The following is a 14,280-nucleotide window of genomic DNA, read 5'->3' as shown; positions in this document are numbered from 1 at the left end:
GCCACCTCTACCACTTAGAAGGACAAGGGCAGCAGACGCATGGGAACATCACCACCTCCAAGTTCCCCTCCGAGCCACACACCATCCTGACTTGGACCTGTATCGCCGTTCCTTCACTGTCGCTGGGCCAAAATCCTGGAACTCCCTTCCTAACAGCATTGTGGGTGTACCTACACCATATGGACTGCAGCGGTTCAAGGCGGCGGCTCACCGCCATCTTCTCAAGGGCAATTAGGGATGGGCACTAAATGCAGGCCTAGCCGGCCAGCGACGCCCACATCCCATCAATGAATAAAAAAAAACCTGTGGCCTCTTGTGCATCCACCACTTCCTTTGCCCCACCACCGGTGGCCGTGCCTTTCGCTGTCTGAGCCCTAAACTCTGCAATTCTCCCCCTAAACCTCGGCCTCGCTCACCACCTTTAAAGATAGTCGCTTAAAACGTAACTTTGGCCAATCACCTGTCCTAATGCCGCCTCCTTTGGCTTGGCGTCAATTTTCTTGTCTGATTACACACCTGTGAGGTGCCTTGGGATGTTTTACTCCGTTAAAGGTGCTATATAAATGCTGTTGCTGAATCACATTAGTCCAACATATCAGTGGCACTTGTTGAAGCTTGGAGGTTGTGTTTAAAGAAAGAAAGGCAGACTTACATTTCTGCAGCGCCTTTCATGACCTCAGGACGCCCCAAACAGCTTTACAGCCAATGAAGGACTTTTAAAGCGTAGCCGCTGTTGTAATGTAGGAAACGCAGCAGCCAATTTGTGCACAGCAAGCTCCCACGAATTAGCAATGAGATAGTGACCAGATCATATATTTTAGTGATGTTGGTTAAGGAATAAATGGGGAGAACTCCCCTGCTCTTCTTCAAAATTGCACCATGGGATCTTTTACATCCACCTGAGAGAGCTGATGGGGCCTCGGTTTAACATCTCATCCAAAAGGTAGCACCTTCAACAGTGCAGCACTCCCTCAAGTGTCAGCCTGGATTTTGTGCTGAAAGTCACTGGAGTGGGACTTGAACCCACAACCTTTCTGACTCAGATAAGCAGGCCACAGCTGACACCTTAAAGAGCTAATGACTAGTCTGGGGTCTCTATTCAAGAGCACCGCTGCTCACAGAGCACAGCTATTGCTAGGCTAGGAGGGGGCTGAGTGGGTGCAGGGTTATGTCCCTTCATGATTAGCTCACAGGCCTGACTGAAGTGGGTATCAGGTATCAGTGGGTTCAAGTGACAACCAGGTGCGTAGCTGGAGAGAGAGAGATGGAGCTCGAGGCTCCCATCACACACCACAGACCTGCCTGATTTCTTCCAGCCATAAGCTATTAAACAGTGCAGGAGTTTGTTGGTCCCTAGTTTTCATCTTATGCAGAAAGTAAATGAATAATTATACATAAAACACAACAGCCTGTCTTTATATATAACATAAAAACAGAAAATGCTGGAAATACTCAGCAGGTCAGGCAGCATCTGTGGAGAGCAAAACAGAGTTAACGTTTCAGGTCGATGACCTTTCATCAGAACTGGAAGCTCTACTGCATAGTGTCAATGAAGCCAATTGTTCAAGAGGATTTAACAATACCTGTCCTCTCCGGCAGCTGTGAGAAGCCAACTGCACTTTAGTCGTTAACTATCACCATCCTTCTTATAAGTGGAATACTCTCCACTTGCCTGGATGAGACCAGCTCCAACAACACTCAAGAACTATGCAGGACAAAGCAGCCCGATTGATTGGTATCGCATCCACCACCTTAAACATTCACTCCCTCCACCACCGGCGCACTGTGGCTGCAGTGTGTACCATCTACAAGATGCACTGCAGCAACTCGCCAAGGCTGCTTCGGCAGCACCTTCCAAACCCGCGACCTCTTCCATCTAGAAGGACAAGGGCAGCAGGCGCATGGGAACACCACCACCGTGACTCGGAAGTATATCAGCCGTTCCCTCATCGTCACTGGATTAAAATCCTGGAACTACCTCCCTAACAGCACTGTGGGAGCATCTTCACCACACGGACTGCAGCGATTCAAGATGGCGGCTCACCACCACCGCGTTCTCAAGGAACAATTAGGGATGGGCAATAAATGCAGGTCTGTGGTGTGTGATGGGAGCCTCGAGCTCCATCTCTCTCTCTCCAGCTACGCACCTGGTTGTCACTTGAACCCACTGATACCTGATACCCGCTTCAGTCAGGCCTGTGAGCTAATCATGAAGGGACATAACCCTGCACCCACTCAGCCCCCTCCTAGCCCAGCAATAGCTGCGCTTGCCAGTGACGCCCACATCCCGGGAATACATTTTTTTGTAAAACCTTTGATAAGTGGAGTCCGCAGGGTATGGAAGTATCTCAAACAGGCTTCTCAGGGGAACAGCGGAAACGGACAGCTTTGGCAAATTTAACAGAGAGTGGCACAGATTTCTGACAAAGGTTTGAGGGCAGTGACTGAAAGCAAGATAGAAGAACTAGGTTTGGAGGAGATTATTGGAAAAAGGAGACAGAGGTAATGACAACCTGGATTTATATAGCGCCTTTAACCTAGTAAAACGTCCCAAGGTGCTTCACAGGAGCGATTATCAGACAAAAATTGACGACCACCACATAAGGAATTATTTGGACAGGTGACCAAAAGCTTGGTCAAAGAGGTAGGTTTTAAGGAGCGTCTTAAAGGAGGAGAGTGACATGAATCAGTCATTCATGAAAGAAAGACTTATGAAATAATACTGAGCGGCCTGCGGGTGGCGCTGTCCAGGGAGAGTATAAATACTCGGGCATGGGCCCAGCTTGCGCAGGACATTCTTAACAGGAATTAGTGAAGGACACAACTAGACCTCCATGTTGTAAAACAGTTGATTAAAGCTTTGTTTAATGCTTAGACCAAGTGCCTAGTAGTTTTCTTACGTCAGAGAGAAAATTCCAGAGTTTAGGATCTAGGGAGTTGAAGGCACGTTTGCCAATGTTGGAGTGATGAAAATCAGGGATGGGCAAGAGGCTAGAATTGGAGTGCCTTCAGCTGGCTTAGGTCCTAAGCTCTGGAATTCCCTCCCTAAGACACTCCCCTGGTCTTCTATTGAAATAGTGCCACGGGAATCTTTTACATCCACCTGTGAGGAAAGATGGGGCCTTTGTTTAATATCTTACCTGAAAGATGGCACCTCTAACAGTGCAAGTGTCAGCTCTAGGAGTGGGATGTGAACCCACATCCTTCTGACGTGAGAGGTGAGCGTGCTACCCACTGAGCCACAGCTGACACGTAGATGACTCAAAAAAGTGAGGCGGAGAGAGTCATAAGTAGATTAGGATCAGCCCAACAAGTTACAGATATTGTCACATCAGACTGATTCTCACTGATCTTGTTGGTACCAGTAAGCTATAAGATGAATCACACTTCAACCAATGCTGTCTAATGTTGTGCTAACTTCCTCTTAAATCTGCCATCAGTGACAGTCCTGTACCCGCCAGTATGATAGAATGATACAGCACAGAATGAGGCCATTCGGCCCATCGGGCCTGTGCCGGTGCTTCACCATAGTCTGTACTGCTCAAAATCCTCCCTCTAGATGCATCCCAAGACAAAATCTATGAATATACCGCTGTTAGTTTTTCACTATTCAGTGTGAGAACATCACATGCTCAATATTGCACTTTACTGAGGTTATAGAATCTTACAGTACAGAAGGAGGCCATTCGGCCCATCGTGCCTGTGCCGGCTCTTTGAAAGAGCTCCCCAATTAGTCCCACTGCCCCCTGCTGTTTCCCCACAGCCGTGTAAATTCTTCCCCTTCAAGTATATAACCCAGTCCCTTGTGAAAGTTACTATTGAATTTGCTTCCACTGCCCTTTCAGGCAGTGCATTCCAGATCATAAAAAAAATCTCCTCATCTCCCCCCTGGTTCTTTTGCCAATTATCTTAAACCTGTGTCCTCTGGTTACCGACCCTCCCGCCAGTGGAAACAGTTTCTCCCTATCTACTCTGCCGAAACCACTCATAGTTTTGAACACCTCAATTAAATCTCCCCTTAACCTTCTCTGCTCGAAGGAGAACAATCCTAGCTTCTCTAGTCTCTCCACATAACTGAAGTCCCTCTTCCCTGGCACCATTCTGGTAAATCTCCTCTGCACCCTCTCCAAGTTCCTTGTGATTATATCACCAGCTGTTCTATTTATAATGTTTTCAGCTTAATCAGTAAGATTTTAACTCTCCGAGATCTCTGCGCTCCTCTAATTCTGGCCTCTTGAGCATTCCTGATTTTAATCGCTCAACCATTGGCGGCCGTGCCTTCAGCTGCCTGGGCCCTAAGCTCTGGAATTCCCTCCCTGAACCTCTCCGCCTCGCTACTTCTCGCTCCTCCTTTAAGATGCTCCTTAAAACCTGCCTCTTATCTGCCCTAATATCTCCTTATGTGGCTCGGTGTCAAATTTTGTTTTATAACGCTCCTGTGAAGCGCCTTGGGATGTTTTACTACGTTAAAGGCGCTATATAAATACAAGTTGTTGTTGTTGTTTGCACCTGAATTTTAGTTGCATTTGGAGAATGAGATTCTCAGTTGCTGTTATTTTCTGGTTCTTGTTTGTCACTGAAATGCCGCAGCTGGGAAATTTTGACCATTCTCCTCCCGCTCCCCGCCTCCGCAATCTCTCCTGAAGGCACTGACTCTTAACCTTAACGATTAAAGTGGTGGCACTCACTTGCTGGCGAGGTGGCGAGGTGATCATGGGCTGAGAGGGGGTCTGTTCATCACAACTCAGGTTAATCCTGGTCTTGCCCCATGTTCATGTACACGTACTTTACTAGAACGGAGCTCGATAACAATCAGGAGCAGGAAACCTTGGCCGACTGTCCACCCCCCTAGCCCAGAGGTGCTGAGGCTAATTCTTGTGCACCAACAGTATTCAGCTTAGAGTGGTGATCAAACCTGGTTTCCACAGCTTGTTACACTTTGATGAAGCCCCATGAATTTTATAATTTTCCACCCCTTCTCTCTTTGTGACCTCCTCATTGCCAAGTATCTCTGCCAGCTGAGATGATGGGCAAGGAACCCTCTTCCAAGGACATCGCCAATCAAGGTCCAAAGGAGCGAACTGGGGCATTCACCCTCTCCCATTTGGGGGAATCATCTTGGACTTTCTTTCCAGGGCCACAGCTGAGATCCATCACAAAGGAAGTGCACCAATTGGAAACAGGAAAAAGCCATTCGACCTCAACATGCTTGACCCTTTGTCATAGATCAGCCATGGCTCAGTGGATAGCACACTTGCCTCTGATATCTGAAGGTTGTGAGGTTCAACTTCTACTCCAGGGACTTGAGCACAAAAATCTAGGCTGACACTCCCAGTGCTGTACTGAGGGAGTGCTGCACTGTCAGAGGTGCCTTCTTTTGGATGAGACATTAAACCGAGGCCCCATCTGCTCTCTCAAGTAGGTGTAAAAAGCTATGAAGAAGAACAGGGGGAGTTCTCCCCGGTGTCCTGGGGCCTAATACTTATCCCTCAACCATCATCACTAAAACAGATTATCTGGTCGTTATCACATTGCTGTTTGCGGGAGCTTGCTGTGCACAAATTGGGTGCCGCGTTTCCTACATTACAACAGGGACTCCACTTCAAAAAGTACTTCATTGGCTGTAAGGCGCTTTTGGACGTCCTGAGGTTGTGAAAGATGCTATAGAAAGAAAAGTCTGTCTTTTTTTCAACTACCTAGCGGCTCACCACACCCCTTAATCCCTTCTCTCTTCAGAAGTGCACTTACTTAGCTGTCTCTTGGAGCCAATTTACCCTGTTCCATTTCAATTTATTCCACACATCTTTGGGTGAATCATTTCCACTGACTTCCCTTCTTCCTCCCAACTTGCTTATTTTTTGAGTTCTGCTTCCAACCCTTCAACACAGTGAACAATTTGCCTGGATGACTTTTGTCAGCACCCGTCACAATCGTGAAAACTTCCAATTAGGTCACCTCACCGTCTCTCTCCTTTCAAGGGAAACAAGCTCAACGTTAAGCTTGCTTCGTGTTAAATTCCGGCTTGCCTCCCACGTGCAATGACGGCCTTCTGGTGATTAGATAATCACAGAGCTGCAGCCAATTGCAACAGTGGCCTCAGTTCCCTGCTCCAAGAAGGGGAAAATTGGCCAGAACTTCTGCCTGCTCGTCAGTGACCTTTGCTGGAGGTGCATGTGTGGAGTCATTGGGTAATGGGGGTTGGTGATGATGGCACCCCTCCCCCGCACCTCCTCCACCTCAAAATAAAATAGCCAACTGACGATCACTGTCAAGACTCTCACACAAAGTGGTCACTTTGCCAAGGTCTCACAGTGTTAGCAGTGGCTGTGGCGTGCAATCCCACCAACAGCGGCACGCAATCCCACCAGCAGTAAGACTGAATCCCACCAGCAGTGTGGACTGAATCCCACCAGCAATGTGGATGGAATCCCACCAGCAGTGAGACTGAATCCCACCAGCAGTGAGACTGAATCCCAGCAGCAGTGTGGACTGAATCCCACCAGCAGTGAGACTGAATCGCACCAACAGCGGTACGCAATCCCACCAGCAGTGAGACTGAATCCCACCAGCAGTGAGACTGAATCCCAGCAGCAGTGAGACTGAATCCCACTAGCAGTGAGACTGAATACCACCAGCAGTGAGACTGAATACCACCAGCAGTGAGACTGAATCCCACCAGCAGTGTGGACTGAATCCCACCAGCAGTGAGACTGAATACCACCAGCAGTGAGACTGAATACCACCAGCAGTGAGACTGAATCCCACCAGCAGTGTGGACTGAATCCCACCAGCAGTGAGACTGAATACCACCAGCAGTGAGACTGAATACCACCAGCAGTGAGACTGAATCCCACCAGCAGTGAGACTGAATCCCACCAGCAGTGAGACTGAATCCCACCAGCAGTGTGGATGGAATCCCACCAGCAGTGAGACTGAATCCTAGCAGCAATGTGGATGGAATCTCACCAGCAGTGAGACTGAAGCCCACCAGCAGTGTGAACCGATTCCCACCAGCAGTGTAGACAGAATCCCAGCAGCAGTGTGACTGAATCCCACCAGCAGTGTGGACCGATTCCCACCAGCAGTGTGGACTGAATCCCACCAGCAGTGTGGACAGAATCCCAGCAGCAGTGTGACTGAATCCCACCAGCAGTGTGGACAGAATCCCAGCAGCAGTGTGGACTGAATCCCACCAGCAGTGAGATTGAATCCCACCAGCGGTGTGGACCGAATCCCACCAGCAGTGAGACCGAATCCCACCAGCAGAAACTAAATCCCACCAGTAGTGTGGACCGAATCCCACCAGCAGTGTGGACAGAATCCCAGCAGCAGCGTGACTGAATCCCACCAGCAGTGTGGACAGAATCCCAGCAGCAGTGTGGACTGAATCCCACCAGCAGTGAGATTGAATCCCACCAGCAGTGAGGACCGAATCCCACCAGCAGTGAGACCGAATCCCACCAGCAGAAACTAAATCCCACCAGTAGTGTGGACCGAATCCCACCAGCAGTGTGGACAGAATCCCACCAGCAGTGGGACTGAATCCCACCAGCAGTGTGGGGCCGAATCCCAGCAGCAGTGTGGACCGAATCCCACCAGCAGTGTGGACAGAATCCCACCAGCAGAGACTGAATCTCACCAGCAGTGTGGACCGAATCCCACCAGCAGTGTGGACTGAATCCCAACAGCAGTGGGACTGAATCCCAGCAGCAGTGTGGGGCCGAATCCCAGCAGCAGTGTGGACCGAATCCCACCAGCAGTGTGGACAGAATCCCACCAGCAGAGACTGAATCTCACCAGCAGTGTGGACCGAATCCCACCAGCAGTGTGGACTGAATCCCAACAGCAGTGGGACTGAATCCCAGCAGCAGTGTGGGGCCGAATCCCAGCAGCAGTAGGAGGATGCAGTGCTGCAATCGGAGGTGCTAACCTGTCACCAGTCGCACCTGGCTTTAATTTAACATCAAGGAGAACAGCGTCCTGGCAACTTTACAAGGTGGCAGCCATGTCCCTTTACATCCAGTTCACGAGGACACTGCAAGTAGTGCACATGTCTCAGATGCTTGGTGCAGTACTAGTACCGAGGGGCACATTCTGCTGAAGGGGATAGCTTCATTCCCAACATGTGTCCCAATTAACTGGTGTCCCTTTGGTGGTCTGGAGGTGAAGCAACTTAGTGAAGACAATAGTCTACACTAACTAAAACTGGCTCATACATCCACTGCAGTTAATTGCATCGCTGCCTTTGGATTCTAATTATTCTTGTCTATTTTAGCGGGCTCCGCATTACTTTCAGTCTCCTATGTCTTTGGAGCTGCAAGGCTTTCAATTTTAATTTCCATTGTATTTAATCGTTGGCCTTGAAAATTCTATCACATGGCTTAGCCCTTTTCACACCGGCCTTTGCAGTAACTGAGGGAGCCTGTTCAGAGAGAGAGGGAGGGAGCAGGCCTGTTGTGCTCACACAGTACTCGCACAGATCGATGGGGGAATGCAGTTATCAATCCATCCCGTCCTCTGCAGCACTTGGACAGGGCTGTTAATGGAGGAGAACCTTAATAAGTGGCCAAGGCTTCCATCATCTAATGGCATGTCTCCCTTATGGCTCGTACTTACAGCAACTATAATAAACAAGCCTCTCTCGCTCTCCTTTCTGTACTTTCTCTTTCTTTCTCTCCTCTCTTTCGCCTCTTTTTCTCTTTCTCGTCTATTTCTCTTTTTGTCTTTCTTTCTATTTCGTTCCTCTCTTTATTGCTTTCATTCTTTCTCCCTCTATCCCTTTCTCTTTCCTTTTTTCTTGTTCTTTCTTTATTAATTTCTTCTGTTCTCTCTATTTCTTTCCTTCTTTCCCCCTTTCTTTCTCATTCTCGTCTTCTTTCCTCTGGCTGGAATCATACCAGATAGAGGGAACAACCACAGCATCAGTCAATTAAAATGCTCTGCAAAATGTACTAGAACTCTCTGAGAAAAGTACCACTGCATGAGGCTCGAAAGCTGGGAGTGGAATCGAGTGCTCCAGTTACATGGGAGTGTGGTTAGAAAATGGCAGAATGAAGTGGCGGCATAAAGTGAGATGAATGGGCAACAGATTAGATAGGTAGGTAGGTAGATATAAATAGATATATTTATCTAAGGAAGTAAAATATGCATAAAGGCACAGCCATAAGTATAGATTATTCGATATATAAAGAGCTGGATCGACAGATAGAAGAAATAACCATGTATAAATAGAGGATTTAAGAGAAAGATGGACAGGCGGATTACCGAGAGGGCACACAGTATAGATGAATATTTTTTTCTAATGGATGAATTTATTGGATAAGGGGAAATGGTTAGTAGTTGTTGCATGTGAGGTTGGTAATCAGAGCAGTTTCAGCCCATCACTGTGCAAGGGTCATTTAAGTAACAGTCCGACGGTAGTTGGGCAGTACGACCAAAGGCAGGCCACGTTAACACTTCCTGGGCGGTACGTTGTATTGTATAATGTTCTGATGTTTATTCTGAATGTTTCAAAATGAGCTTGTGTGGATATTCTGGGGAGAGTGCAGCAGGCTGGGAGCTGAGGGCAGGCTTGGGGTGGAGGCTGGTGCTGGGGGCGGGGAGCTGTGATGGCTCAGTTGGTAACTTCTGTGTCCAGTGTGGTCCCTGGTCTGTTTCTCTTCTGTAATCTGTTCCCCATTCATCTCGCTGACCTACACTGGCTCCCGGTTACGCAACGCCTCGATTTCAAAATTCTCATCTTTGTTTTCAAATCACTCCGTGGCCTCAAACAGTCTAAATGGGGTAAGATTGTAGCCATAGATCGGGGGATAATGAAGGGAGTCATCTGGAGGGTTAAACTCGCCCGACTGTAATGCGTGTATCTTCTGTAGCCACGCATCCTTTGTAACCTCGATGCTGGTCGTGAGTATACGTAACATTTAATTTACAATCGTCCCTGTGCTCACTGACCTACATCGGCTCCCAGTCCAGCAACGCCTTAACTTAAACATCTCCTCCTTGTTTTCAAATCTCTCCATGGCCTCGCCCCTCCCTATCTCTGTAGCCTCCTCCAGCCCCACAAGCCTTCGAGATATCTGCTCTCCTCTGATTCCGCATCCCCGATTTTAATCACTCAAACATTGGCGGCCGTGCCACCAGCTGCCTTGATCCTAAACTCTGGAATTCCCTCCCTAAACCTCTCCGCCTCTCTACCTCTATCTCTCTTCCTTTAAGACGCTCCTTAAATTCTACCTCTTTCACCAAGCTTTTGGTCACCTCTCCTGATATCTCCTTCTGTGGCTCGGTGTCACATTTTGATTAACAACGCACTTGTGAAGTGCCTTGGGATGTTTGCTACATTAAAGACTCTATGGGCAGGATTTTCATTGGGCCGTGGAGGCGGGATTGGAGGCGTGTGGGGGGTTAAAATCCCGAAATCGGGGGGGCACGAACCCATCCCGCCCCCAACCCGCCTCCATGCCAGTTTCAAAGGAGGCGGGTACCCGACCCGCACTGGGACCCGCCTCCCCGAGGCGGGAAGGGGATTAGGGCCAATTAACTGCCTGTTAACAGGTGGTTAACAGGCAGTTTTTAGCCTAATCCCTATTTTCATTGGTGGAATGTGGGATTCCCGACGGCTCCAAACCACGGCAAGTTAGCGAGGCGGGCCGTCGGGGTGAAGGGCTTGGAGGGTTCGAGATGTCCGGTGTTCAGGTGAGTGATGGGTGCATGAGTGCAGAGGTAAGTGTGTTTGGTGTGTGTAAAGTGTTTAAAGAAGTTTTACTTACCTTTACTTACCTTTACAGCCTTCCTTCCTTCAGGTCTCGGGAGTCCCTCATCTCACCGGCACAGAAAGCAGAATGGCCGCGAGCTGTCAAAAGTTGCAGCATTCAGCTTTCTGTTCCGGGGAGATCTCTAAATCATCCTGAGAGGAAGGAATTAACCTGGAGTACAGATTGTCAGTGTTTGACAGCTTCAAACAGCTGTGAAACGCTGATATTTCATCTGTCAAAAGCTCTTGACAGATGAAATGTCAATCTGTGATGTCACCTGTTGCCGGGTGGCCCTTAATTGGCCTGCGGAGCCCGCTGGGCGGGCACAACAAGGTCAATCAAGTCAAAATCGCATGGGTTGGCCACAACTCGATGGAGGCGGGACTACAACCACAAAAGTTGTAGTCCCGCCTCCTACCCGCCTCCTCAATGAAAATCCAGCCCTGTATATACGCAAGTTGTTGTTGTTGTTTTTTATCTCTGTTGCCCTTATGTGGAGGTACTGTAGGATATTGTCATTTATTCTTTACCTCTAATACAAGTTTAAGGACTAGGAAACACTGAAACATCTGGTTAGTACTTCTTATTAAAACAAGTCAATGGTGTAATAAAAAAACATACCAAGGACTCCTCAGGAGGTCACATGGATGTCATCTTGACTGCTTACCTACAAAATATACAACATGTTGGAGCTCTGGGGGAACTTCCATCTAGCTCCAGTGTGTTGTATATTTTATAGGTTTTATTAGCTAGTTCGAATATGGGTACCAGATGTCATCACATCCTGTGTGTATACCGGTGATGCAGCTGCTGTCTTATCTCTTCCAATCTTTATTGCAAAAGGGCCTATCTAGACTGCTGTCCCTTCAGCAATTGAAATTCCTTTCTCACACTCCCCTCTGCTCTGCTGAAAGCCTGCCTGGAACATCCGTGAAGTGTCTTTTAATCTAACAACTCTATAACTCAATATCTGTATCGTACCTTGGTTAGACCACACTTGGAGTACTGCGTACAGTTCTGGTCACCTTATTATAAAAAGGATATAGAGGCACAGGAGAGGGTGCAGAGAAGATTTACAAGGATGATACCAGAACTGCGAGAACATAAGAACATAAGAAATAGGAATAGGAGTAGGCCATTCGGCCCCTCAAGCCAATAAGGTCATGGCTAATCTTCGACCTGAACTCCATTTTCCTGCACTATTCCCATATCCCTTGATTCCCTTAATATCCAAAAAGGGTATACCTATCAGGAAAGGATGAACAGGCTGGGTCTCTTTTCTCCTGAAACGAGGAGGCTGAGGGGTGACCTAATAGAGGTCTTTACAATTATGAAAGGTTTTGATAAGAGTAGACACAGAGAGAGTGTTTCCACTTGTGGAGAAGAGCAAAACTAGAGGCCATCAATATAAGATAGTCAGCTAGAAATCAAACAGGGAATTCAGAAGAAGCTTCTTTGCCCAGAGAGTGGTGAGAATGTGGAACTCGCTACCACAGGGAGTGGTTGAGGTGAATAGTATAGATGCATTTAAGGGGAGGCTAGATAAGCACATGAGGGAGAAGGGAATAGAGGGTTATGCTGATAGAGTTAGATGAGGAAGGACTGGAGGAGGCTCGAGTGGAGCATAAATGCCGGCATGGACTGGTTGGGCCGATTGGCCTGTTCCTGTGCCGTATATCCTACTTAATTATATAATAATATATAATGCCAACTAGCTTATTCTATTTAATAATCTATAAGTGGCTATCCTTACAAAGGGTCCTATTTCGTACCAGGTTCCAGTGATTCCTGTTGGAAAATGCCTGTGTGTGTCCGTGTGTGTATGTTTGGTGGGCTGAGGTTTGGACTTGGCTTGTCAAACATCACCAGGCTGGATCCGTGACAGTGGGGGCGATTTTCAACAACTGAGATGAAAGTTGGGCGTTTCTTATATTTCAGGCAACTAATCTGCAATACAAAAGCAAAAATACAGCGGATGCTGGAAATCTGAAATAAAAACAGAAAATGCTGGAAACACTCAGCGGGTCAGGCAGCATCTGTGAAGAGAGAAACAGAGTTAACGTTTCAGGTCGATGACCCTTCGTCAGAACTGGAAAAAGCTGGAGATGGAACAGGTTTTTAAGCAAGTGCAGGGGCAGGGAAAGGGGGGAGGGGAGGAAGGAACTAAAGGGAAGGTCTGTGATAGGATGGAAGGCAGGAGAGGTTAAATGACAAAAGGGATGATGGTGCAAGGCAAAAGGAGATGGTAATGGGACAAGTTAAGAAACAAAAGATGGCTCTAGATGAAGTGTAAATGGCACTGGCAGAATGAAAGACAGCTGTCCTGTGAGAGAGAGAAAAAACCTAATCTGCAATGCTAGTTTTGTTATTTTCATTAAATGCAAACAAAGCATTGGGGTTCATTTCTGGAAGAATAGAATTGAAGAGTAGAGAAGTTATGCTAAACATGTATCGAACCCTGGTTAGACCACACTTGGAGCACTGCGCTCAGTTCCGGTTTCACCACACTTGGAGTACTGCGCTCAGTTCCGGTCTCACCACACTTGGAGTACTGCGCTCAGTTCCGGTCTCACCACACTTGGAGTACTGCGCTCAGTTCCGGTCTCACCACACTTGGAGTACTGCGCTCAGTTCCGGTCTCACCACACTTGGAGTACTGCGCTCAGTTCCGGTCTCACCACACTTGGAGTACTGCGCTCAGTTCCGGTCTCACCACACTTGGAGTACTGCGCTCAGTTCCGGTCTCACCACACTTGGAGTACTGCGCTCAGTTCCGGTCTCACCACACTTGGAGTACTGCGCTCAGTTCCGGTCTCACCACACTTGGAGTACTGCGCTCAGTTCCGGTCTCACCACACTTGGAGTACTGCGCTCAGTTCCGGTCTCACCACACTTGGAGTACTGCGCTCAGTTCCGGTCTCACCACACTTGGAGTACTGCGCTCAGTTCCGGTCTCACCACACTTGGAGTACTGCGCTCAGTTCCGGTCTCACCACACTTGGAGCACTGCGCTCAGTTCCGGTCTCACCACACTTGGAGTACTGCGCTCAGTTCCGGTCTCACCACACTTGGAGTACTGCGCTCAGTTCCGGTCTCCGTGTTAGAAAAAGGATAGCGAAGCATTGGAGAAAGTGTAAAAAAGATTGACAAGGTTGACACCAGGACTGAGAGGTTAAACCTATCAGGAATGACCAAACAGGCTGGGGCTCTTTTCTCAGGGTGACCTGATAGAGGTCTTTAAAATTATGAAGGGGTTTGATAGGGTAGATGTAGAGAAGATGTTTCCACTTGTGGGGGCGGCGGGGGGGGTGGGGAGTCCAAAACTGGGGGCTGTAAATATAAGATAGTCACTAATAAAACCAATAAGGAATTCAGGAGAAACTTCTTTACCCAGAAAGTTGTGAGAATGTAGAACTCACTACCACAGGGAGTGGTTGAGGCGAATAGTATAGACGTATTTAAGGGGAAGCTAGATAAGCACATGAGGGAGAAAGGAATAGAAGGATATGCTGATAGGGTGAGATGA

At 48.0% G+C, this 14,280-nt stretch overlaps 1 protein-coding gene across 2 annotated transcripts in view; it reads left to right on the top strand.

The window, feature by feature from the left end:
- The window catches only part of nlgn4xa (neuroligin 4 X-linked a), a 498,119-nt gene that overhangs the window by 4,711 nt on the left and 479,128 nt on the right, over positions 1 to 14,280 (top strand). The gene's annotated exons all lie outside the window — the stretch shown is intronic.

The sequence above is a fragment of the Somniosus microcephalus genome, chromosome 10 (assembly GCF_052327205.1).
Source record: "Somniosus microcephalus isolate GS21.2 chromosome 10, FLI_Smic_1.0, whole genome shotgun sequence".
In the NCBI taxonomy this organism is placed as follows: domain Eukaryota; kingdom Metazoa; phylum Chordata; class Chondrichthyes; order Squaliformes; family Somniosidae; genus Somniosus; species Somniosus microcephalus.
The sequence above is the reverse complement of the archived record's forward strand: the minus strand, read 5'-3'. Positions and strand labels throughout refer to the sequence as shown.